This window comes from Manduca sexta, chromosome 16 (assembly GCF_014839805.1).
Source record: "Manduca sexta isolate Smith_Timp_Sample1 chromosome 16, JHU_Msex_v1.0, whole genome shotgun sequence".
Taxonomy (NCBI): domain Eukaryota; kingdom Metazoa; phylum Arthropoda; class Insecta; order Lepidoptera; family Sphingidae; genus Manduca; species Manduca sexta.
In genome coordinates this window covers 8,671,726-8,695,528 of record NC_051130.1, presented here as the reverse complement: position 1 = coordinate 8,695,528, position 23,803 = coordinate 8,671,726, and the positions used below count along the sequence as shown (strand labels likewise).

The following is a 23,803-nucleotide window of genomic DNA, read 5'->3' as shown; positions in this document are numbered from 1 at the left end:
ACGGGTTTGGATGGAATTTAGCAAATAGATCATGTTCTAGTTTAACATTTACGCTACTTTTACCCTGGAGAAATGTATATACGAAGGTTTTCCACTTGGCCGGAAACACGAACAGCTAATATAAAAAACTGCGGACAATGTAAAAAAAACAATTTACAAAAGAATAATGAACAAGCGGTTGAAATTCCAAACCATATTTCGAACCGATCGCCGTTCCACACGTTTTATTTGATCCCGTAGAATCAATCTCGGCGGTACACTTGCGCAATGAATGTGTGTTTTGAATATTTTCGCGGCCCGATATAGTTGCATACGGTAGGATTGGAAACATGAATAGGGTTTATCTTCTGCCAGAGGTTTCATTTTTATAAATAACGTTGCAAGTATAAACGAGTATATAATATAATATAATATCAGCCCTGTATTATATACTGTCCCACTGCTGGGTTCGGGCCTCCTCTAACTACTGAGAGGGATTAGGCCTTAGTCCACCACGCTGGCCTAGTACGGGTTGGTAGACTTCACACACCCTCAAAATTCCTATAGAATTTTTTTCAGGTATGCAGGTTTCCTCACGATGTTTTCCTTCACCGTTAAAGCAAGCGATAATTCACAAAGAAAACATATATAATTTTTAGAAAAGTTAGAGGTGTGTGCCCTTGGGTTTTAGACCTGCGGACATTCGTCTCAGAAGTCCGTTTCACACCCAACTAGGTTATATATGAGTATATAATAAATATTTTGAGATGCAGCTGTTTCAAACTTTAACTTTAACAATTATACAGCGTGGCCCTATCAGGCGCTAGCACTAATAGCGACTTAATGCTTGAACGGGCCGAGTTATCACTGAACATAAAGATGATAATAACATAACAGTTTCTGCGGCTGAGTCATTTTTGAGATGGAAAATCTATTTACAATGTTTTGGCCCGACCCAGGATTCGAACACGGGACCTCAGCACGGTAATCGTACTTGTACGTCGTTGTTACTTCTTGAATTGTTATTATATAATACTCGAAGGTTTAGAGAAAATCACTAAAATAAAATTAATACCTTCATAAACCACTAAAACAAAAAAAGATATTTAAGGTAACGGGATTACTATACTGGTTATCAATTTTGGAGTCGGTGACTAATTAAAATAAACATTATCTAAATACATTTGATAATTTATTTAACTAGCTTAACTAGTATTTTTAACCGACTTCAAAAAAAGGAGGAGGTTATCAATTCGACGTGATTATTTTTTTAATTTTCCAAATCGGTTTATAAAAGACCGAGTTCTGAGGTAAAATACATTAAAAAATACACATCGAATTGATATCATCCTTTTTTGAAGTCGATTAAAAAATTAAATACCAACAATGCAAAAATAAATGTTCCATTTTTAAAAATACACGTGGGGTTTGGCTCATACTTGCTAATAGAACTGGGACCGATGGTTTAACAAATGTTCTGGAACATAGAGAAATCTAAATTAATTCCCCTGTTGGGATTATAAGTATACATTTTCGATATTGTTATTCAGCGAGTGTGTGCTCATTGTTTAAGGTTGATATTTGCGTGGCAAAGATGAGCCGGTTGAGGTAAGTAATAAAAGGTTTCTATTCCCTGAGAAAATTCTTTGTATAATTTTTACTTGTGGTAGGTCTCTCATAGGTGAGAGTCCGCCTGGGTAGGTTACACCGCAATGTCTATTTCTGCCGCCAAGCAGCAGTGTTTAATTACTGTTGTGTTCCGGTTTGGACATGATAGCCAGTGTAACTACTAGACATAATAAGACTTAACATCTCATATCTCAGGGTGGCGAGCATCAAATCCAAAGTGTTGGATGGCGTGTCTACTGTTTTTGGGCGGTCGTATCGCTTACCATTAGATGGACGGCAAGCACATCTCTTGTAACTCAAAGCAATAAAAAAAAATTAGGTACACATTTTTACCCGAGGGAGGCATTTTGAGTCTAGAGCCTATCTCAAACCCACCACTGGAACTCCTGTAAGCCAAGCAATACATTTTATATAGTGCAATGGTGAAACTTGGCACTTGCCAAGTGACTTCACTGGAGGCACATTTCTTCAATCAGTTATGCACAAAAAAATGTATAAAACTGTCATATTCTAATAAGTCACGTGGTCTATGAGAACGTGCATATAAAAACGCCGTGGAATAAATGACAAGCGACTTGCTCTTCTTGGCACTAAAAAATGTATCAACAACACTGACAAAAATAAACCATAAAATCCCCGTCTAGATCGCTTATATTATAATCGAACAAAAAGCCCTGTACTTTAGAAGGGTCCGGTAGCTTTTATTTGTTATCATAACTATTTGATAAGGGCCGTGATGGCCGCTAATGGACCAAACACGGCTTTCGGTCCTTAAACACATACATAAATAACTAAGCGAGTGCCACACTGAATTTAGTTCGTGAATGATAAATCGATATTGGTGATTAGCAAATTATTCGATTGGTAATTGATAGAGAACAAGGTACTAAGCTTTGTTGGTTTCTAATAATGTGTATCAGATTTTTTATATGAAAATAAGGTTGATCATTGACGCATTGGCATTTTAATTGATAAAAGGTAGATGTTTAGGGATGTCACAAAAAATACTAATTTCATTTATAAATATAAACAAGGCTGTATGTGGTAGAAGAACCCTTTGCTTTCCCAATAATACAGGGAAAATCAAAATAAAAAAAAATATATAAATATAAAATCTACGTAAAATAAGTATAGATATGAACGGTTGAAAGGCTAATTGACTTAAACATTTAAAAAAAAATAGTTTAAAAAAACATAAAAAAGTGCTGATTTTAAATATGTATGAAACTTATGACTGCCTCGGTGGCGTAGTTGTACTGCATGCGCGGTACGATGGCGCTCTGAGGTCCTGAATCCTGGGTGGGGCAAATTGATATTTGAGTGTTTTTCTGCTTAGTATCAGCCCGGAGTCTGGAATTTGTGCCCGATATGGCGATAGGCTCGCCCCCTATCACATCATGGGACGGAACACAAAAGTGGGTGCCTTAGTTGCGCCTCTGCATACCCCTTCGGGGATAAATGCGGGATGTTGTGATGTTGTTGTATGAAACTTAGTGTCGCAATAAAATGTCGGTTAAGTCAATTAGCCTTTCAACCGTCGATATTATACACATTTAATGCTTTAAAATCGCGTTAAAAACATTTACTGCAAAAATAGTACTGTGTATTTTTCCTTTATAAAAAAATAAGTAAAATATCATGTTAATCCAGATCTATCTGTGTGATAAATTCCATCCAAATCTGTCCAGCAGTTTTTGCATATACTTCTACCACTCCGAAGATAAAAAACGTTCACATTTACAATATTAAAAGTACTTTGCGTAATCTTATACACTTACCTTACGATATAAAACAAATCCTTGACATATTGTAATCCCTTAAAAGCCCCATAGACTCGTTCAAACAGCAGAAAATATGACAAATTTCAACTTGAGAGTTCATCGTTTAGCCGGCACGACGCGGCGCGGCGAAGTTTTAATTAAAATTAGTTACTTATTCCCTTTAGAGATCATCAAGCACTCAGACTATGAGCATTAGCTAACAAAGGTGTTTTTGTTAATGCTTTTGTAAATTGAATTCTGTTTACATTGTCATAGTGTTTTAATTTACGAATAGGTAGGTGAAACTGTATTTTCATTGTTGCGTCTTACCGCCATTTTTAAAAACGATCCCAGTCGCTTTTTTCGATCTATCTCTAAAATGGACCAATCAGAACAAAGTATTTTGACATGCTTACAAATGAGTTATTTTGATTGGTTCATTCTCGGAATCGAATTGAAGATTGAGATTGGGATTGGGATCGTTTTAATTAAAAGCGGCTGTAGTCGTCATATCGTCACCGGACAGACTCGTCAATTATATTTATAATTCCACATACTGCGATTCCAAAGAATTCAAACGTGTTTTAATCGAAGAACACATTGCAATTTAGCTTGATGGTTTTTTGCATCTCTACCATTCTAGTGTATACTGTATATACAGTACTGGTAATATTTACAAAAAATATGGCATATATACATACACAAATATCACTAAATATGGTTCAGAATATTCACATTGCTGGTGGCTGAGTATATTTTACATCCGCCGAGATAGCGACCGCCATACACAAGATGTTAAAATCATAGTTGCCGACGTAAGTATGTCGCGTTCCGGGATCAGCCTGTGCATATCTGGTTCCAATAGGCCGGCATTTTTGTGTCGACTGTCGAGGGCTAATCATCTGTTGACATTCTATTTATCCTACTCCACTTACAGGTCCAGTAAGGTCACCTTGCCGCGCCCATATGCAAAAATCTCTTATAAAAATGATTCAACTAACACATCCCACAAAATCTCGTTTTTTAGAATAACAGCCCTCAAACATTTCAATTAAAACGCTACGGTGAGGCACAGGAGAGCCTCTCGCGAGGCCACTCTACCTCTGTCACCTCTAAAGGACCTCGTAACGTTTGATGGTATCCATTTGTTTCACTGCACGTGTCAACGTGGGGGTATGTGGATTAATTTAAGAACTAACGCGGTTTGATTTTTATTGTTGATACGGCAGTGTATTTTAGACCCGACTGAACAGTAACGTAATTATATGCGTAGTATAACTACGGTTCTGAGGTCCCAGGCTCGAATCCCAGGTCGGGTAAAGTGATTGGGTTTGCAGAGTCTGGAATGTGTGGCTGATATGCCACTGAATGTGTGGCTGTTAGACTGGGCCCCAGTCACATCATGGGCCGGAACACTAAAGGTGGAAAGTGGGTGTCATGGTTGAACCTCTGTCTACCCCTTCGGAGATAAAGGCGTAAAGTATTTTTATGTTTTATTTTAAATTGCGCTCATTATTGCAACATTTGATTGAATCCGCCAGTGACTTGCTATGTTTCGGGATTAGCCGAAAATCCAGTAGGGTAGACCACTGCGTCATAATACTAGCGATCGTTTATAAGGCAACGTCTCCGATTGGTCCATATTGTCAAATTTAAAAGCACTAGGCTCGATAAAGTGATTGGGATGTAATTTTGGACTTCAACAAATGCTTAAGTTGCGGTGCTACTGGAAAAAAACGGTGAAAAATAAAAAATAAAGCTAAGAAAACTCACCTGCAGTTATTTATGTAACAAGATATCAAATTTAACACATAATACAAGACACAACATTATCAACTTAATCATAATAATGTCCTTTGTATCTCCACTGACATTATAAATAATCCCTTATTAGTTATAGGTAATTTGAGCCTTATCCCCTGCAATAATAATGTTAATGATCAATTAACCGCTTTCCCCTATAACTTGTACCACGTGAAAGATCGCTGGTACAACTCATTAACAATTCCATACTGCTTTCTTATGCTTACGCTGAATGGCTTGTTTGAGGTGTTATCGCGTTTGCCTTTATTTGGCTTCGTGCGCACGTAACTGTAGTATCCAAGCGCGAATAAATAATTTCCTACAAGCATCATTTTCAACTTATTACGTGGGAATACCAAAATTTAACGCACTTTTAGAATTAAAATAGCCTAGAAAATCTCATGATAAGTGCTCATGCTTTTTTAACTTTCTGAAATGCTAAAATATTAATTGTTAATTTAACTTTCAACGCAAATTGTTATTCTTATAGTTTAATTAGATTTCTAAATTATTGCTAGTTTTATCTCAAAATGAAATATAAAATTTCGGATAAGATCTCAATTAAAACTAGCGTGGAACGATTTAGGTGATAACAGATTTTAGCAATCCTTACGACGTAGTTGAGGTTATGGAAGGGAAACTATTTTGATGGCTCCGAAGTAATCTATCGTATCTAGAAAAATAGTGATATTCCCTTTTTAGCGATCCGTTCAAGGCATCAAGGCAATGTTTACTACCAAACCCATTAAAATCAAAAGTTAATACATGAAGAAATAATCTATAAAAATCATTTACTAATTCTATTTATTGCTTTAGTATTAAACAGTACCAATAAATAATAATAATAACGAAACGTTAAAAAAGTGAATATCGTTATTTTTCCAGATATATTTACTTAGGGAAAAATCCCCTTCTGTAACAAATGGTATGATCTTTGTCAAATAGTTTTCGGGGTAAAATGGTAGCCATTGATAACGCATACGATGTTGGCTGTATCCTGTTAATAAATATTAACAGCATATTACACGATTAATCATTCATTTTGCCACTAAATACGATACGGTAGCAAGTTGCTCGCCAGATTTAAATACTAACAAAGTTTATGTCAATCGGAATTCCATTAACAAATGTTGCATAGCGCATCTGACTTAAAATCGCTCGCCGTCTTTAGCTTAAAATTTATACTGCCGTAGCGTAGTTGTATTGAATGCTCAGTACACCACTCTGAGGTCTCGACTTTGAATCTCGGGTCAATCAAAGTGGTGTCGGGTTTTTCTTCTCAAAATCGGACCGGAGTCTGGAATTTGTGTCCGATATGTCGTTAGGTTCTCATGATGTGACAGAGTACACAATATCAGACACAGATCTTATTCATTAACCCTTATTTCAACTAACTTTACCAGATGAATGTTGCAATTAGCACACAAACTTTTAAACGCATGCGCAGCACATGGTGCGCAGATATATTATATTGTTACAAAAACGTTATTCGACAAGGGAATTGAATCATAATCACATTGGTTACAATGTCTTTCACTACTATATTATATATCAAAATTTATGGTAATAAAAATAATAATAATAATATGCATATGTATGCAGGTTTCCTCGCGATGTTTTCCTTCACCTTAAAGCAAGCGATAATTGACACAGTATACACACATAACTTGAGAAGTCAGAGCAGTTGGGTTTTGAACCTGCGGACATTCATCTCCGTCCAGTCAACAGTCCGTTCCACTCCCAACTAGGCTATAGCTTTTAAATTTCTGAATTGCTCTTCGTCGTAATTTATGTCATATTTAGAAGCACTTTTAGAATACTAAAAATAATGTCCTAGCTGAACAGTTGTATAAATATTGTGGAACAGGACGCATCTACACATGGTTTATTCTATACTACAAACACTAACCGTGTAAAACATATATTTTCATAACAATGTTTCACAACATCTCGAACGCAAGCCAACTGTAACAAAGCGTCAAAACACAATAGACTGAGCGGAGTAAATTTTTCACCTTGAACAAACTTTTTAAAAAATACAAACCATAAATTTTAATTAGCGCCTGTCATCTTGAACTGATCGTGTAATTTGTCTTAAAACCGCACAAATTAGCTTAAACAAGTATAGTCAACTATTTTCATAGTTTAACAAAAATTTTGAACTGACAATATTGTTCGAGGAAGCTTTGTGTCATGACAAATTACCTTGACAGTATGGTTTGAATGGCTTGAAGGTGGCCATAAAATCGTTTATGTGACACTGTAATGTTTGGATATGCCACGTAACTAATTAGTTTGGTTTGACGGTAGGTAAATTGACTATAGGTTCATTTGCCTTTATTTGAAATTCTAAATAACTATAAATTCAAGCCTAAGACAAAATACAATGGCCGTTAATTAATGTAAATAAGTATGATACTTGTAACCGTGTTTTGGTTAGTTGCAACTGGCTTATAACAGAAAAAGCTGGTGTTTCTTAAATGCCGAAATTATGGCTCTCTTAATTCCATTCAATTACCAACAAAATCATACGCACTTTATGTTTTTGATTAAAGTGTTTCATATCTCCCAAACTGACAACGACTTGAAGGAAGATGTCTTTTAAATGTTTACAATCGTGTCGCGACTCACAAGGAACCTATCTTTTTGAGTTCTCAATACTAATTATGTAGTATATTTTTTAAAATTCATATATTTAATAAATCTATACTAATATTATAAAACGCGCTCAGGAATACTAAATTGATTTTGATTTTTATATCACTAATTGGAAGCCACATAACTCCTGAGTGCTCTAGGCTTTTATCCTGAAAAAACTGTTTTCACACGGTCGGAGCCGCTGGCAAAAGCTAGTGATTAATATTACACAAAAATGTCAGAAGAATTGAAACAAAAAAATTTTAGCAAGATAAAACATAATTAAATATGAATTCGATTAAGAAGCGTTTAATTTATTTATAAATGTTATAATTCCAACAAACAAAAAGCCTCATGAGCTACATTGTTTTAATGAAATATGTTACTTAACACACGATAACAACACCGTGTTATCGCTTATTTCTAACCTTTAGAACTTTGAGTTAATATTACATCGTTCAGCCAACGAATGAACCAATTATGACTTGATTATAATTTCTAACTGACAGTACGATTGCAATGCTGAGGTCTGGGATTTCATTTCCAGTTCGGGCAATGTGATATTGAGTTTTTCTACTCAATATCAGCGTGTAGTCTGGAATTTGTGCTTGATTTGGCGATAGGCTCGCTCCCTTTGACATCATGGGACGAAATACACACGGCGGAAAGTGAGCGCACCAGTTGGGTCTCTGCCTATCCCTTAGGAGATCTAAGGCGTGAGTTTGTGTGTATAATTTTTAACTTTGTAGGTATGTGACCTACCACGTGTTATATACATGTATCAAAAATAGGTACGTTGATATAAATTATAACTTGATGTTATGCAATTAATATGCGGATAACCCGACCTAAAACCCATTTTTATATAATTTTAGAGCGCTCAACCCAAATCTACGCGATACAAATATGGACTTTGATAAATTTTAAATCAGGCGCAGTAATTTAGTTTAATATTTTTTTAAACTTATTTATATCCGTCCACCTTGAGAGGTTGAGGGTACTAGGCCAGGAAGAAGAGCGCCTATGAGGGGGACTGACCAGATAAAAGTGGCAGTAAAATTAAATGGCTCATCATCACTACGTGAATGCACGAAGAAGGCTACCATCTGAGAAGAATGGCGGCGAGTTGTGAACCTTGCCACCAACAACTGTGGTAATGACCATGACCGCTGTTAAGAGTGATATCGACAAAGAAGAAATCCGTCCAAGCTGTGAGAATATCGAACATATTTTGAACCAGACTGTATAACTTTTCATAATCATGTCAAGAATAAATCCGTCCAAGCTGTGAGAATATCGAACATATTTTGAACCTGACTATAACTTTTCATACTCATGTCAAGAAGAAATCCGTCCAAGCTGTGAGAATATCGAACATATTTTGAACCTGACTATATCTTTTAATACTCATGTCAAGAAGAAATCCGTCCAAGCTGTGAGAATATCGAACATATTTTGATCCGGACTGTATAATTTATCATACTTATGTCACGAAGAAATCCGTTCAAGCTGTCAGAATATCGAACATATTTTGAACCTGACTGTATAACTTTTCATAATCATGTCAAAGACCCCGCTGTTCATCCAGTTGATTCACACTCCAAGGTCATCCGGTGAACAGCCGATATGAACTATTCAGCATAATTTAAGCGACCTTCGAGGACGGAACATCTTTGTTCAATATTAAATTCCATGTTTTATTTATTAAAGTACAGAAAAGAAACCTTTTTATATAGAACGGAATACTCCAAGGTACCTAATGATAAGCAGACTAATATCTTACTAGAGTATCGACTGATGAGTTTATTATCCGTCGCTAGTGGACAATTATGCCGGTCTGCTTAAAACTGAATATATCTCGGAACGCGACACGCTTACGTGAACCACAATGGCGGCTTTTTTATAACATATAGGCTTACAATTGACCACTATCTCGCCTGATGGTAAGTGATAATGTCTACGGTGGAGCACAGTTGCCTAGAAGATAATTCACTCATGACTTGAAGATGTCCAGGTTATAATTATCGGGAAATAAAGACTCTGGCAAAGACCTTATACGAGTGTCAAAACACAGACGGCTACAAACATCCAATTTCCCCCACATTTGACATTAGTGAAGCCCAAAGGAAATGTCGACCAGTAAATGTATCTCTACAATGTCAAAAACATAAAAAGAGTCAACCTAAAACTGTATCATGAATATTTACACGCAAAGCGATATAAACCATCTGTAGACCTTTAAATATAAGATTTATGCTTTCCCTCTTTTATTGGCACTCGACTAGACCAATTTGCTGTTTGTTTTCACTATTTTATTGCTGGATTAACTTGCCAATCTGCAATTAGTAGTTTATGACGCTTGAATACACTCTGTTTATTATCTTTCCCAGACTATTTCAAAGAAAAATGTGTCGTATTCTACACGTATTACGTAACATAGTGAAATTGTATAAAAAATGTATTGGATGTGATTAATATTCAGCTGATTTGCGAAGCGGCTAGAATTACAAAAAACACTAACTTTAACAGTGAAATTATATAAAATAAATATTTTAGATGGTTAATATTCAGTTGATTTGCGAAATGGCTAGAATTACAGAAAAAAATAACTTTAACAGTACAATTGTATAAAAAACTTGTTTTGGATGTGGTTAATATTCAGCTGATTTGTGCAATGGATAGAATAAAAAAAAATTATGATAATTACACAAGCTAATTGAGATGGGGAAAAATATATTATAAAACAGGCGGAAGATAGTTCAGCTAGTGACGATTTTTGTTATAGGAACGCTCACTATATCATAGTTTTAAGAGCATCGTAGTCAATACTTTACAACCAACTCATGAGTTTCTTTGTTCACAGATATACTAATGAATTTAAGAATTGTTTAGTATATGTATTTACATAATCTATTAACCTTGTTGTAAATTGAGCGATATGCGTAGAAAACCTTTTTACAAAGTTAAATTTGACTGAAGGTAGTGAAAGATTGAAAAATATTTTAGTTAACAGTGCCTTGTATTCGACGGTCACCCTCAACGAATTTTGGTATGAAATAGTTACAGACCCTAGAACGGATATGGGCTAGTTTTTATCCCGTGAAAATACTTTCATCCCAAACTCTTTAACGTAGGCGAAATTGCCAACAAAAACCTGTACTATATAAAATTAAATCAAATTTCTAATCTATTTTGCCCAGAACGACTAATACCTCTACCCGAAACCACTAAAACTACTTAGGACTTAACAAAAATTTCCCGAAAGTACAGTTTGTCTACAACATATATTTATTCGTCCCCGCCTACATATAAACTCGTATATCCGTCATAAAGCTAAGCACGTGACGAGTTTCCATCGGCCGATTTGTCCCGTTTCATTTCACTGTAATATTTTTATCGTTGGCAACTAAAAGCTTTCGGCGAACCAGGGTTTTTATCAAAAATCATAACTCTGCAATGTACCGTATCATTGGCAGACGACATTTTTTAATAAGACTAGGTGTTACTTGCGGCTTTACCTGCGTGAAAGACACGAACATTGACATATATTCTATAGACACATCCATATAAACTATTCGTTCAAAATCTGGACTAACATAGCAACCAAAACGTCAGTGTTATGACCCATTTATTCACAATAATTTTACTTATTGCACTAATATATTCACATCCAGGTTTACACTTAGACTCGAGTTTTTATAATATGAGCGCGACTCTGTACATAACCACACGTTGTCAATGTTGAAATCATACTAAAGTCAGGTGTACGGATTGCAGTACAGTTGAGTCGAACACAATGAGTGTACGGAACGCCAGATCTAGTACGTAGTACATATATATCGATGACTACGAATTTCACCACGTATTTTAGGAATAAAAATTAGCCTCCTTGTTATTTCAAAAAAATATGCGTCTATGTGCCAAATATAAAAATACGTTCAAATATCTGAGTTTGATTGTAACAAACATACAAACGCCTTCACCAAAATTCACATTTTAATAACAAGAATAAGAGAATTGTCGAAATGATTTCAATGTCGCTTGAAAATAAAATTTTATTCACACATTTGTGTGACTCATGCGCATGATATTTTAGCTTACATTTGAAATTCATTTTATGACCGTTCGCCTGCCTGAGTACCTAACTTTGTTGCCCTGGGAATATTTTAAACAATAAAGACCATTAGAATTTTCTTCCACCAGAACGAAGCCACGATATAGTATGTTAATTAAGATCGCAGAAAAAAATACGAAGTGATAATTAATCACTTCATATTTTTTATCTGCGATCTTTTAAATAAGTGACACTGTCACAGAAATTCAGAGATCATTCTTTATTACAGTATCCAACCTCATGCAATATTAGATGACAACAAATTCAAACAAGAATCGAACCCAAGACTCCGTTCATGACTGGATCATTAAACCTCAATAAAAATTTTGTATGATATGCTAACATGCACTTTACTCTCATAAAAAAGAAGTAAGGTCAAGCACATTTTAAAACTAAGTTCATTAAGTTATTATAAACTCAATAATTTATAGACTTAAGTTATAAAATATTTAATGCGAACATTAAACAAGATGAAAATCTCCGTGAAACGAATCTCGCATCTTATAATAACCATTAAAACTTTTCTACTTATAATTCCGAAGTCAATCTAATATTGTAAAGAAGTGAAACAAGATACTGCTATAATATTTTAAAAGAAAAAAAATCTATTCGTGTTTCATACCTTAGTTACAAGTAGTAGATGGCCCTAATAGTTAAAAAAAAATCTATACTTTTAATTTGCAAGAAAAAAAAATTACCTTAGTTACAAGTAGTTGATAGCCAAAATAGTTAAAAAAATATCTTAATATATTACAGTTGAACTGCTAAAGATAGTAATTTGTTAATTAAAATATTGATGGGTCAAAGAGCAGCAAGAACCCAAAGAATTCTACAAAGCTAACTGGATAGGCGTTGGGTGCAATCTGTCTGCCTAACTTAGCAACAAGATAATTTTGGTTGTATGTGCAATGGAATTGCAGTCCCAACTCGTCTAGAGGTGGCAGGCGTCAGCCTTCTTCGGAAGAGAAATGCTTAAACTATATTATACGTAGATACTTATTTGTAAAAGTATTTTATAATAAAGTATACAATTAGTTGGGTCATTGCATTTTTCCCGTATGGAAAAATATAGACTTCATTCTGTTGCTTTAGAGATGCCAAAACAAACTGACGAACTCTACTTATTCATAATATATAAATAAAATGTGATATTACACTAAATTAGATATGTATTTTGGCCAAAGATGTTATAGTTCATATTAAGTCAAAAGTTGTGTTATCTACAAAATTATATATTTCGATATATATTTATATCCAAAAATGACACATTTTCAATCTTCAGCATTCAATCTGCTAGCACGTAAAATTCGCTGTACGATACTGCAAAATGTGTATAAGCTTGAAGTGTGGAATGTAAAACGTGTCTAAACATAATAGAGTCGCGACGAGCACCGCGCAAGGAGCGGCCATTGTGAAGAAACACGTCGCGTTTCTAACATTTTCTGAACAAGCTATTCAGATTAAAATGGATATAAATCTATTTAACTGATCTGGAATTTATTGTGTTTCATCCAAGAGTTACATCACTAGTCTTTTGTTTTGGTTGAACAGAGGTTTATGAATTATGTCAGTTAAATCAAATTCAAATTTCGAATGTCAATTCAAATGTCGAATTAAAATATAAATGTCAATGAGTAAATCGTGGCATAGACAACTAATAAATACCTATGCGATGTAAATTAAGTTATATTCAATAAGTAGGTAACAATATTTAATAATATAAGTAATTTCTTTTTGACGTAGTCAGTATACTAAAATTCAAAGCTTTAATATTCTGACAAAGGATCTTTGTAAATTAATAACAATTTCAATTGAACTTTAATGTTTATTTACCTTGTCTTTAGGCCGTTTTATTGTTATCTCAATTATACTAATAGTTGCTGGTCCGTTATTTCAATTTTACTATGTAATACTTAATTTATACTTACTAAACAAAATTTTGAATTGTATAATACTCCTAAAATTTTAAGTAAACTGAGGCTTAAAGAGTGGTGGATACAAGGTATACCTATACCTATAACTATATCAAACGAACCCCTACAGGGGATTTATAAACACGAGCATGTCTGAGGACCACTATACATATAGTCTTGAGAAAGATAATAAAAAAGAAAAGAGAAGAACATTTATAATGACAAAATGAGTGTGAAAGACAAAAAGCGTATTTAGAAAAAAAAAATCTATTGATTTAATGTAATCACACTCATGCAAATACGCGGAGAACAGTATTCCATGAAATACACGAGTCTAAGCGCCAAGCTTGTCGCATGTGCAGTATTGACATGTATTGTGCCGATCTCGGTGTGCCAATAAACTCGCTTCCCGACGTCGACAACGCGACGTGACGACGGTAGTCCGTACACGTCGCCGTGCTATAGTTAACTTTGTTACACATACCTATACGCATGGGAAGTGAAATTTAAATGTTAAATTTTCAGGCGTGAAACTGGCAATCAAACATTTATACGTTATGACGTCATGAGATGTTTAGATTAATTTGGAGGCATTTTTTTTTTGCTTTTTTTTTATTTTTCATTCTGGCAATTAGTTCGATGCGTTAGAAAACGTTTCTATTTGATAATGTTACGCCCTGTTCCTTAATTGCAAGGATTAGTAAAAGTCACTTTTGGTTTTGCCAAAAGTATGCCGTTCTTTCTGTGGCAACTCATACATCTTACTTTTACTTTTACATTCATGAAGAAATTCGCTGTTAGTCGATAACAAAGAACATTGCATTACATCGAATATTATGAGGTTAAAGAAATATTTATTTAACTTACTCTCTAATGGCACGTACGTTGTAAGAGCAAGGCCTGAGTGAACGAGTTTCATAACCGCCATACAAAAATAGAATAACCAAACGTCAGACCAATAACACTAAACGCATCAACCAGTGTTTACTGAAGATAAAAAATCCATTAATTATATAATACTCCGTTATCAAAGCGAGCCTCTTATTCATCCTGTAAACTCATAACAGACGAATGGTTAATCTCACAGCAAATTGCAACATGTTTTTATTTGAATAGTTAGTAGTAATTACTGTATTCTAAAAAACCTTTAGCATGAAAGCAACAATATTTTTGAAATTGAAAAATCAAACCGTGTTTAAATTGAATGTAATTTTTTTTTTTACTTTACGCTAATCATAGACGCAGCGCGCGAATGTTCAATTTTAAAATTGGAATGTCGAATTACAAAAGGCCAGTGACATTAAGAGTTAGCGGGCAAAGAGTTCAAATGTAACTAATGCATCCTCTTCGGTCCCCACGTCACAGACTCCGTCACAAATTGCCCAACTATTTTAAGACGACGGCTGACCCGAGATAAGATCTGCTAAGTGCGAGGTGGCATCTTATCATTATTTATCACGCCGATAACAGCGGGTGATGAGACCGCTTATCAAACTTCGTATTAAAGTTTCATTATACTACCTGTTTAGTTCGGATTTAAGACAATTTATAAAGCGAATTTCAGAGGCTCTTGTAACTTTAAATAAGACTCCAAAAGAATTAGATATTTTGCGATGAAAAAGTAGCCTTAAAGTCCCTAATTACGTTTTGTGCCTTAGCCTCAAGGTTGTCTGAAAAAAACCGTTTGTAATATGGCTGCCTATTATATTCTTGGCTCGTAGGACTGAAAAGCTTAAATTTTAGATTTTTTATTAAATTGAAACATTTATAAAATCTGAGCTGCTATTGAGTGAAAATTAAGTAAATTGTCTTTATGGCTTCCAATATGAACAATCAATTTAGGCCACAAGAGCGTGGGCAGTGAGCAGGTCTCTCCTTAGTTCGAATGATACAGAATCATAGAACGTCTACCAAATCACGCCATAGCAGGTTTGATGTATAATTTCGTGTCCTCTATTAGATCGATGAAGCCCATAAATATCTCCAAAGAATATAAATTCTATAAAAGATGACCCTTATTCGTTAGTCAAATGAAAATTAAAGGGGACTGTTTTTGCTTTACCCCTTGGGAGAAACAGTAGGTATAATAAATAAAAAATAATATCACGAGTTTCAGATAATCGCTTCATGAAACGTAAGTTCGCACTATATGTATACATCATATGTATGTGTACACAGCATATATATGTACACAGCGTATTTGCACGCGTAGATAAAGTTTTGCGATGGATTTCGTTGTTTAAACATTTCAGATCTTTCGCCTACTTGTGTAGGTACTGCTACAATTGTCTTGCATTGTTGTCTTTTGCATATTTTGGAATTGCGAAAATATATTCTTTTTAATACAAACTGTATTATTAATTAGTATTTTTGTTCGCAGCCCCAATCGGTCGACTCTATTATACTTTTTCAAGACTATTTAGAAGCTTTTTGATATGTTATATACAGTATGATTGTCAAACTAGAATTGATCTGCGTGTTAATCAAATATCTACACATGTATACAAATTCATAATATACGTAGAAAGTAAAATAGATTACACCAGGAACATACAATATGTATATAGAATGTAGATATTATGTGTAGACGTGTAAAACTATAAAATTGCGTCACATGATCACACGGACCAGTTTGTTGTTACTGAAATAAAACAATTATTAATTAACTTGGTTGGTTTATTTTATTGCTAAACCATATTATGGAAAGGAAAAAATAATTATAAAAACCATAATATGTACAAAAAAATCTATTATACCGAATTCAAAATTCTAACAATGTTATTATTTTCATAATATAGGCTGGCAAACAAATAAATGACTCAATGACAAAGGTCTATTACAGTACCACTACAGTGCTGACACCTCAGATTCGATGCCCGGAGTCTGCAACTTGTGCCCGACAAACTAGTTGCGCGTCAACGTCTTAACAAAGTAAACCCTTTTTGGTTTATTAAAAAAATATAACATCGATATTTTGTCTTATCTAAAGGTAAACATTCTTTGGTTTGTTAATAAAGAAACAATAGCATCGATAACGACATAAAAATATGTGAACAATTTTAAATTTCGAATTAGTTCAAATAGTTTTGTTGCGGTCTTAGTCTAAAGTAAATTATTATTATTTTTCTTCCTGAATAGTATATAGTCTATGGCCGGTCTCACTGTCGGCTGTCACTTATATTCCCTTTGAAACTTACACCAGAGACCCATTAGTAATTAAATGCTTCCTAGTATTTTTTGCTTTCGTTCTAATTTTAAAAGCATTTCACAATTTTAATATCGTTTTCAAATTTTGAGGAATAGAATTATAATAATATTACGCAATAGGTACTAATAAATAATTTCTGATAAAATGAATAATTAATTACAAAATTAATCCAACTGTAAATAACGATTACTTATTGCTTTAAATTGTTTTATAATCTATACTATTATATAAAGCTGAAGAGTTTGTTTGTTTGTTTGTTTGTTTGAACGCGCTAATCTCAGGAACTACTGGTCCAAACTGAAAAATTCTTTTTGCGTTGGATAGCCCTATGTTCGTGGAGTGCTATAGGCTATATATCATCACGCTATACCCAATAGGAGCGGAGCAGTAATGCCTAATCTCAGGAACTATCGGTCCGAACTGAAAAATTCTTTTGCGTTGGATAGCCCTTTGTTCGTGGAGTGCTATAGGCTATATATCATCACGCTATACCCAATAGGAGCGGAGCAGTAATGGCTAATCTCAGGAACTACCGGTCCAAACTGAAAAATTCTTTTTGCGTTGGATAGCCTTTTGTTCGTGAAGTGCTATAGGCTATATATCATCACGCTATACCCAATAGGAGCGGAGCAGTAATGGCTAATCTCAGGAACTACCGGTTCGAACTAAAAAAATCATTTTGTATTGGATAGCCCTTTGTTCGTGAAGTGCTATAGGCTATATATCATCACGCTATGACCAATAGGAGCAGAGCAGTAACGGCTAATCTCAGAAACTAGGAGTTTGAACTGAATAATTCTTTTTGTGTTGGATAGCCCTTTGTTCCTGGAATGCTATAGGCTATATTTATCATCACGCTATGCCCAATAGGAGCGGAGCAGTAATCGCTAATCTCAGGAACTACCGGTTCGAACTGAAAAAATATTTTTGTGTTGGATAGCCCTTTGTTCCTGGAGTGCTATAGGTTATATATCGTCACGCTATGACCAATAGGAGCGGAGCAGTAATGAAACATGATGCAAAAACGGGGACAATTTATTAGTTTTGAGAGCTTCTGTTGCGTGCGCTGCGTAAACGGTTAAAGTTATGCAACAATAATGTATGACGGGATTGTTCCTCTTAAAAAGTTCTACAAAAATATCATAAAACAAAAGTCCCCCGCTGCATCGGTCTGCCCGAACGTGTTAAACTTAAAAACTACCCAACGTATTAGGATAAAATTTGGTATGGAGACAGTTTGAGACCCTGGGAAGAACATAGGCTCCCGGGAAAATATATAGCGTGACTTTTATAACGGAAAACTTTAGCCCGAAAAACTTTATAACGCGGGCGGAGCTGCGGGCAAAAGCTAGTCATATATAAAATGGCAATTGGTGATAGTCACTTCGTATTGTAGACACACTCGTATTTATACACAGCATGAACGGGCTGCGTCGAGGTGGTTCCATTGTCTTACTGTCTGTAGTATTTTGTACGCCCAGATATCCTGAGACAGTCCACCCTTGCCTAATCCTCATTTCCTTTAGCGTATCCTTAATTTGGAATAATGTGTTGTGTGGACGATGATCACCAAATACGGCAATAGGCGAGCCCCCTTCATATAAGACACTTGGTGAAAAGTGCATGCACTATTAGCTTTGACTACCCCTTCGGGGATAAAAGATGTGAGTGTGTGTGTGTATGTGTACACGTGCGTGTGTGTCTGAACACGTGCGCGCGTGTGTGTCTGTGTCCGTTTGGGTGTAAGTGATCTCCACCATTCATATCAGACGCTCTACCTTCTCGTTTCCCACTTTAATAAATAAAATATTCTGCCAAAAAAAAAACAGCGCGCAGTCTAGACATAATTTGTCAGTTTGTTTAACATTTCAAATGAGTTTACGCGACATCGAGCCATGTAATCAGCATGCCAAACCCATTGTACTTTCGAATATACCAAATCGAACGTCGCCTTAATGTGAGGTGAAAGTACGCGTAGATCATGTGAGAACCAAATAACGGCACGCTGACTCATAGATGTCTATGTAGCAGGCACTAGGTACTAGTGACCGACCACATCTTTTACCACAAACTCAATAAGGTAAAATATAGACTTTGAGGTATTGCAGCTTCGTGTTATGAAAATAATTCGAAATAGTTCCGATTCAATAGTTTGTAATCAAACATACTACCAGTTGTAACTGTTACATCGAAAGGGCCTCGTGGACGTGTACAAAATGTATAATACAACTTTCCTGATAATTTTGCTAGTAGAAATACCCAATATATTTTTATTACATACGTTTTTCCTTATTAGAACTGACATACCATATTTTTTTCTTAATAATAATTTAGATCCATATTTGAGTTTATGGGCCTCGCAATACCCACATTACTTATAATATACACCAAAATAACATGACAGCTCTCGGCTTGCTAACATCACAAGTAGTTAAACATTCATTCCGATAATATAACATGTAGTAATAACAAAGTTATGCAATTTATCTCAATAGGTTAATGTCTGTTAGGTCATAAGTCAATCAATATGTGTCACATCGGGCCCATCGCTGGCTCCACGGGTCACATGGGACCCATAGCTGCTTCCGCGGGTCACATCGGACCCATCACTGGCTCCGCCGGTCACATCAGATCCATCGCTAGCTCCGCGGGTCATGTAAGACCCACACGAGTTCTAAGTGTTCATTCAGGAAGTGTTCCGTCACAGTAAAGTCAACACACACGACATGACGAAATGGTTAGCACCCGGCCTCATTTGCTATTTGCTTTTGACTATAATATTCTTACGCGCAATGACGTCTGTACGTAAATGTATTTTACCTAACACGATCACTTTCTGTTGCGGTAAGATATATAATAGAAGAGTTACTTCTTGGTTCTTGCTTAGAACTTAAATCTTAGGAAATCCTTCGCCTTGGATGTAATGTAAGTACTTTCCCATTTAATTGACTGGATACAACATAATTTATTTAGCATATTTGTCTTGATTCTGGTTAAAACAAGTTGGGGAACTCTATATTTTTGTCCGTCACGTGACCACGAAGGCGGTAGTCTTCGAAATGTCGGCAGAAAATTATAATATAAAAACCGCGATAGAATCCGCAAAATCTTTTTATTTTAATGTCAATATTTTTGTTTGAACACCAGAGCACATTTGTCAGATAGAGTCGAAGGAGGGGGTATTATTTAAACTGAGAACTTAGTTTTAGTGATAGTGACTTCAATGTCTCCGTAAGATACTGGTAAGAACTGGAAATACCTCGCATACCCACAATATATGGTTATATATACTACGGCACTCTACATAGTTTTCTCAGAGCTATACTTAAGTATGAGCATTAACTAATTGCAGAGTAGTTTTTGTTAGTTTTACCTATAAACTATTTAAGAAAGAAATGGATCTGTGACATTGTTTCCATGCAAAAATATTTAAAATAAACAATAAAAGAAAACACGCAGAAAGGTTCATTGTTATGATAACACGAACGATAACTCATCTAAAATCTGACCTTCGCGACATAATAGACGTTTCTACGTATGCATTTACAAACAAACATACCAACCAATGACGTACGTTTCTAAATAAAAGGAAGTCACACCGGTCGGCTTATCTAAATTGCCTTTTAACGAAAATGTACGCTGACAACACTCCAAACATTATCGGAACGTAAAAAGTTTGAATTACAACATAACCTCAAACTTACCGCACGTCTTGTGATCTAAAAACGTAAACAATCACTGCACAAATGTCAAAAGTGTCAATCGTAATTCGGAATTTGAAAAATGTGATCACACGCGCACTGAGAAAGTTTGTGTGGAGTCCCTGTGCCCCTGCGGCGGGGGGCAGGGTGGGTCCGACGCGATGTTATCGAGTGAGTGCCGCAGAGGACGCGACGTGCACCTCCCCCGACGAATGCATGGCAACTGACTGAAGTGACTGAAACCAAGTCCTTGTGCCCCCGCCCGCCCTAGTCACCGCTGCCGCCCAGCCAAATATTGCATTGTACGCCACATTTAATACTATTTCATTAATATGTTAATTGAAAATAATGTTTTCGTTTCGCGTGTGTTGATTGATAAGGCGTGAGTACAATATTTATCTTATTTTACGACAATATTTATTTTGTGTTTTGCTATACTGGCCGCATTTAGACTATCGTAGTAAGTCGAGCGTCGCGGTACGTGTGTACTCGTTACAGATATTTTTAATCAAATTATTGTTTTATCTCAGCTGTTTAAATATTTTGTATAATAACAAAAATATATTGGACTTTATAATTATGTTTAGGGTTAATAGTCACTCACACAAGATATGAAGATTAATAGCTATTTTACTATTTGTATTATTTATTGTTGTGTGTGGGAGGAAGCAGGAATTTTATTTAATTATAGGGATTAACTTGGATTCAATGCAAATTCCATGTTGACCAGCGAGGAAGAGAGTTTATTCTTTTTCTACTACAAATTACATATATATAATTTTGACAGTTGACATTTGGACTTATACAGATTATGTTACACTATTGTCAATTTAATACTAAGGGTCCAAATCCCATGCCTTAACTTCCAATGGTTTCCTTTAGTACCGGCAAATCATCCATGATTTCTTCAACATTTAAATTTCCAAACCATCTGCTATAAAATACTTTAAAATATAATCTATATCTATACTTATAATAAATCTGTAGAGAGGTCAATTCTGTACATGAAATATATTTCCAAAGTAACTATCAGGGGGTGATTAGGGATCGATACCGATGCCAAAAATGCAATTAGTAAAATTTTTGTCTGTCTGTCTGTCTGTCTGTCTGTCTGTCTGTCTGTATAACCGTTATAGAAACAAAAACTACTCGACGGATTTTAACGAAACTTGGTACAATTATTTGTCACACTCCTGTGCTGGTTATAGTATACTTTTCATCACGCTACAATTAATAGGAGCAGAGCAGTGAAGGGAAATGTTGGGAAAACGGGAGAAGTTACTCCATTTTTTAAGCTTCCGTCGCGTGTGCAACCTTAATGGTTAAAGCTACACAGAAATCATGTATGACGGAAATTTTCTCCCTAAAATTATGTAAAAAATATCCCACGACAGCATATGCCTATCTTTTATGGTTGACTCACAATAACACGTGTAACTCCCGATAGCTTAGCAGTTCGAAGCTTTCTCATTATATTTGTCTACTCTTACGTTTATAACACTCTCAGTCATCCCTAATTAAAAAGTTAACATTATTAAATATTCCATAAAAAAGAATCATAGAAATCAGTTTAGAAACACCAAAGTTATACATGAAATACGCTAATAATAAGCCATCATGCGTGAATACTGAATCATGCTATAAGGATTATTTTTGTATATATATAAGGTCGCGAACGCACAGGCAGGCGGCTTGCTTGGCACCTAGAGGCTAGCGAATCACCTAGCGAGTAGCTTCGTAAAACGAACATTCTCGAACGTTCGCGACCGGCTCCATTTTTGAAGTCCGAAATCAACGCGGGCGAAGCTGCGAGCGGAAGCTAGTATATAATAAAATTGACTCGCATTTTTCAAAAGGGCCTCAAAGGGTAGAACTCGAGAGTAACAAGGGTTCAAATCCCGGATAGGGAGCGCTTATGTTTAATGGCTTTAATCTTTACTCCCAAGGGAGACTGGGTAAAGCCTCGCCCCGGTTATTGTCAAATCGCAGTCTTAAACCAAATTATGGACGATTTAACATCGTCAATGGTTCCAATAGCGGACCCTGCTCGTCCCTACACTCAATGCTAATCACAAACCGTAATAATGAATATTGTATCAATAAAATAAAATTCTGTAATCACTGGGGAAAAAAAACATCGTCAATGGTGCAATGGAGTGCTTAGAGATCGTGAGGTTACGGGTTCGAAATCCATGTATTTTTATTATAAGTATTGCTATATTATTATTTCAAAGTAGTGAAGAGACTTGTTATAGTCCATACATACATAAACTATAATATATTTATACGTGAAGAAAAACCTTGTACCTCATTTTCAGGACATTGCACGCTCGGAAGAGTATGAGATTTGTCATAATTAAAGTTCATATAGATAAGAACAGCAGAAAAGTAAAATTTATGCATAATATTTTACGCATACAAACAAGGGGCTATACCCTAGTTGGGAGTGAAATGTCCGCACGCTCGAAATCCAAGGGCACACATCTCTGGATTTTCTTATTCACAGTAATTGTTCTTTGTAAATTATCCTTGGTTTAAGGTTAAAGCTTAAGGTCCATTTTTCATACATTTTGTTTCACCTTTAATCTGGGTAACTAAACAAGTATTGACAAGTAAAGATTGCAATTAAAATTTCGTCGTATTAAATTTTAAAGGCAGAAATATCCATGATTATTAATTATTTTTACGTTTTTCTTTCAACTGCGAGAACTAATCACTAACTAGACGTGAATTTAAATTCTTTACTTGTCAATACTTGTTTAGTTACCCAAATTAAAGGTGAAACAAAATGTATGAATAATGGACCTTAAGCTATAACCTTAATGGTGAAGGAAAACATAGGAAATATGCGTACCTGAAAAGTTCCGTGTAATAATATTAAGGGTATGTTGCCAATCCGCACTAGGCGCTAGCATGATAGACTACGACCTAACCTTCTAAGTAGTAGGGAAGGCCCGTGCCCAGTCGTGAGACAGTATAAAATACAGGGATGATATTAATTATATTATTTGAATTAAGTATGTTACAAAATTATTAAATGTGAAAGTCAAATTTAGACA

General features: G+C 35.2%; 1 protein-coding gene across 1 annotated transcript in view; it reads right to left on the bottom strand.

Moving 5' to 3' along the window:
- Positions 1 to 20,974, bottom strand: part of LOC115448505 (high affinity cAMP-specific and IBMX-insensitive 3',5'-cyclic phosphodiesterase 8) — a 226,816-nt gene extending 205,842 nt beyond the window's left edge. Inside the window, exon 1 of the mRNA XM_037439130.1 lies at positions 20,748 to 20,974. The gene's annotated coding sequence lies outside the window, so the exon portion shown is untranslated. The remainder of the gene's footprint in view (positions 1 to 20,747) is intronic.
- Between the last annotated feature and the right edge of the window lie 2,829 nt (positions 20,975 to 23,803).